Source organism: Macaca nemestrina, chromosome 18 (assembly GCF_043159975.1).
Source record: "Macaca nemestrina isolate mMacNem1 chromosome 18, mMacNem.hap1, whole genome shotgun sequence".
Taxonomy (NCBI): domain Eukaryota; kingdom Metazoa; phylum Chordata; class Mammalia; order Primates; family Cercopithecidae; genus Macaca; species Macaca nemestrina.
The window spans coordinates 5526793-5531575 of NC_092142.1; positions in this window are offsets into that span (position 1 = coordinate 5526793).

Here is a 4783-nt window from a genome sequence, read left to right on the forward strand (position 1 = left end):
CATGGTCGGCCGAGGCGGGGCCAGGGGCGGGACCCAGGATTCGAAGCTTCGGGCGGGGCCGAGTCTGGGGTTGGGGTCCAGGAGGCGGGGCAGGTTAGGGCGAGGGTCCCTGGGATCGTCGGGTCAGGCCTTGGGCCAACATTGGCGCTCTCGCAGTTCCGGCGCCTTCAGGAAGCTCTTTTTGGCAGGGGCCTTACGGGTGCGCGCTTCGTTGCGGGAGGCCTTATCCTACCCTCTTTTCTATCAGCGCCACCCCTCTGGGGCCCGGCAGGAGGGAGCTTTTCCCCTGTCCCCCAGCCTTTGGACTGTCACCGAACAAGCCATTCATTCACCAAATACTTATTAAGCGCCTACGATGTGCCTGGCAAGGGAGATGTAACAGTGAGAAAAACTAGGTGTGGTCCAGGCCCTGCAGGAGCTCAGGGGCTCGTGGAAGAAGTGGACATTGAAGTAATTATCACACAAATAAGCGTAAAAGTATAATAGCGATATCTGCCACGAAGGCGAGCACACAGAGCTAGCGGGGCTTCCAGGAGGAGTTTTGATCTTGCAGGGACAGGAAGGGACAGGACGGGGTGGGATGGGGGTAGTGGTGATATAGACGTGGGGACAGAGTGGAAAACAACAAAAACATAATTATTTTAGTTCAAAGTTATTGTGTCTTGAGATGAAAGGCAGGGCAGTTAGCAACACAGTTCAGATTTCAGTACCGCCCCTGAAATGTGAACTGTGTTCAAAGTCTGAAACGTTTACCTTAGCAAATCCCTCATAAAACTCCATTTGGAAGGGTCCCGAGAGCTAATTTGTTAAGTATACTTGCAGAAGGTAGATGAGGAGACAGATTAAATCTTATTACCTCTTTCAGATGAGAGGCACTTGAGCCCTGCTCAGCTATGAGAATAAGAGAGGGGAATTAATTCTAATTGAATACACTTGTTCTCTCATGGCTGTTGTTCCCCACCAGAACCAAATGAGCGCAAGATCTGACAAAAAAAAAAAAAAAAAAAAAGTTCATCTTTTATTCCTCCAAACACTTTCATTTAAATCAAGAGGGTGGGATGTAGTTATTGCTGTGTTTTTAGACAAAATTAACGGTTTCTGGGTCTGAGATGTTGCATACACCCTCTCAATCCCTGTATCCTGAGATGGAGTCCCCTGAGAATCCACAGCAAGTCCTAACCAGGGATGGGTCTGGGTGATTCAGGAAAGTTGGCTTCAGAACTGGGCGAGGGACACTGCTTTGCTTTTGCTGTTTTGTTCAGCTCTCTGCCTGCAGGAGACAAGGAAAACCAATGGGAACAGGTTAGTTACACTCATAAATCCTGGGCTTATTTTATTAACTCACATAATAGCTATTAATTGCCTTTCCTCCAAGGAGCAAAAGGGGATATACGGTCAATGCCATAGTAAGTAACACTGTATTATGTTATACTAAACTATTAATAAATCTAGGTTGGTTCAGTCTTTCCTGATTCGATAGATTGGAAGCAGATTGAGGAAGGACTCTAGCGAACCACAGAGCTGAGCCATGCACACAGAAGAAATCTCTTTTTTTTTTTTGAGACGGAGTTTTGCTCTTGTTGCCCAGGCTGGAGTGCAATGGCGCGATCTCAGCTCACTGCATCCTCCACCTCCCAGGTTCAAGCAATTCTCCTGCCTCAGCCTCCTGAGTGGCTGGGATTGCAAGCGTGAGCCACCATGCTGGGCTATTTTTGTATTTTTGGTAAAGACGGGATTTTAACACATTGGCCAGGCTGGTCTCAAATTCCTTGGCCTCCCAAAGTGCTGGGATTACAGGTGTGAGCCACCGCGCCTGGCCAGAAGGAATCTTTATCTCGGTGTGTGGGCTCTGGTGAGGTACAAATGTCATCTCTCTTGGATCTGAATCTGGAGGGATCAAGGCACTGAAGGGATTTTTTTGTTTGTTTGTTTGTTTGAGACAGAGTCTCCCTCTGTTGCCAGGCTGGAGCGCAGTGGCACGATCTCCGCTCACTGCAGCCTCTGCCTCCCGCGCTCAAGCCATTCTCCTGCCTCAGCCTCCCGAGTAACTGGGACTATAGGCACGCATCACCACGCCCAGCTAATTTTTGTATTTTTAGTAGAGATGGGCGTTTTACCATGTTGGCCAGGACGGTCTGGATCTCTTGGTCTCCCAAAGTACTGGGAATACAGGCATGAGCCACCGCGCCCGGCCTCACTGAAGGGATTTTTAATGTCACGTGGCTCTCACAGGTGCGGTGTGTTCAGGTGCAAGTGAAGATTAGGACTGATGTTTAAAACCAAAAGTAAAATTCCAGGTGGTGTTGCTATGGAGAGCAGCATTAGGACAATCTGAGTGGTTTCAGTTGCAAGAGTATGTGTGTACGTGCAAGAACTACAGTCAAGATCCAACTTCTGGCTTTGAGGCTCTCTTTAATAACAGTGAGAACAACCTAAGGCATTGTAACAGTGTGGAATGGTTGCCTTTTAGAAATTAAGCTGTGGGCATGGAAGTTCAATCAGTACATTGAAGTTTTTCCTTTTTCTCTCCTATGGTTAATGGTTTCTGCAGAAAAGGACCAATTGATTTCTTTCTAAAACGTTGCTTCAGGGTGTAGAGACCTTTATAGGTCATGTTTCAACTTATAGAAAATCTTTATAGTTCAAATATAAATTACATTCAATGTGGACTTTGTAATAGAATTTAAGGTTAAGTAAAGTTTCCACTTTCCTTAGGCTGTTTGCAGTGGCCAGCAGGCCCCATGATATCGAGATGGAAGCTATGTTAAAGGAGGAGACTGGTCAGGAGTGGGCGGAATAAGAAATACGGGCAGCTCAGGCTAATCACACAATGATTGAGGTGTAGAGAGAGGGCCAGGCATGGGATAACGCCTGTAATCCCAGTGCTTTGGGAGGCCAAGGCAAGAGGAACGCTTGAGGTCAGAACAGCCTGTCAACAGAGTGAGACCTCATCTGTACAAAAAAAAAAAAAAATTAAAAAAATTAGTTGGGCATAGTGGTGTGTGCCTGTAGTCTCAGCCAAGTGGGAGGCTGAGGTCGGGGATCCCTTGAGCCCAGGAGTTTGAGGCTGCAGTGAGCGATAATCACTTCCTGTACTCCAGCCTGGGTGACAGGGTGAGGCCCTGGCTCAAAAAAAAATTGTATCCCCTAAAAACACAAATTGGAAATCTTAATCCTCGATACCTAGGAATATGACCTCATTTGGAAATAGGGTCTTTGTAGATGTCATCAAGTAATGATGGGTCATACTGGATTGGGGGCTGGTGAGGGGACAGATGCAATGACTGGTGTCCTTATAGAAGAAGAGAATGAGGGCTGGGCATGGTGGCTCATGCCTGTAATCCCAGCACTTTGGGAGGGTGAGGTGGGCAGACCACTTGAGGTCAGGAGTTTGAGACCAGCCTGGCCAACGTGGTGAAACTCCATCTCTACTAAAAATACAAAATTAGCCAGGCATGGTGGTGGGCGCCTGTAATCCCAGCTACTGGGAGGCTGAGGTAGGAGAATCACTTGAACCTGGGAAGCGGCGGTTGCAGTGAGCCAAGATTGTGCCTCTGCACTCCAGCCTGGGTGACAGAGGGAAACTCCATCTCAAAAAAAGTAAAATAAAAGAGGAGAATGTCAGGTGAAGACAGAGACGCAGGGAGAAGGCAGCCATGTGATGAGGTAAGAGATTGGAGTGCTGCATTTACAAGGAACACCAAGCATTGCCCGGGCGCCACCGGAAGCCAGAAGAAGCAAGGAAGGATTCTCTTTGACATGTTTCAGCGGGAGCGAAGTCCGGCCGACACCTTGATTTTGGACTTTGCAGCATCCAGGCCTGCAAGACAACACATTTCTGCTATCTCGGCTCACTGCAACCTCTGCCTCCTAGGTTCAAGCGATTCTCCTGCTTCAGCCTCTGGAGTAGCTGGGATTACAGGCATGCACCACCTCACCCAGCTAAGTTTTGTATTTTTAGTAGAGGTGGAGTTTCACCACGTTGGCTGGGCTGGTCTCAAACTCCTGACCTCAGGTGATCCACCCGCCCACCCGCCGGCCTCCCAAAGTGCTAGGATTACAGGTGTGAGCCACCGCACCCAGCCTTGTGGTTATTTTTTTAGACAAGATCCCACTCCGTCATCCAGGCTGGAGTGTAGTGGTGCAGTCTCAGCTCCTGCAGCCTCGACCTCCTTGGGCTCAGGTGATTTTCCCATTTCAGCCTCCCGAGTAACTGGGACTACATGCTTGGCTAATTTTTATATTTTCTGTAGAGTTGGGGTCTTGCTATGTTGCCCAGGCTGGTCTCAAACTCCTTGGGCTCAAGTCATCTGCCTGCCTTGGCCTCCCAAAGTGCTAGGATTACAGGCATAAGCCACTATCCCTGGCAACCCTTGTTAAAAAATAAAGAATTTCAAGATGGCAATGGCAGATTATTAAACCACAATGAGGACTCTTCCGTGTCCTTGTGGGACTGTCCAGGTTGTAAGCCCATGAAGCCGGCCCTGGCTGCTGGGTTCTTGGAGCGCTGGCCCTCCCGTGGCATGTGGCAAGGAGTTGTCATGGGTTATCATGACGTATGACGATGAACTACAGGAGACCCAAAGAGACCATTCACTCCTTTTTCCGACGAATGGCTGTGTATGCCACACTAGCGACAAACAGAACCGCAAGAGCTCCTGTGACAATGCTGAGCCCGATCACTGCGCCTTGCGGAGCAGATGCCCTCTGTACCTCCGCTCCTGTTAAGAAACCAGAGGGTTTTTAATTGCCTGATTATTAAGAAGCTGTTCCGGCTGCTCCT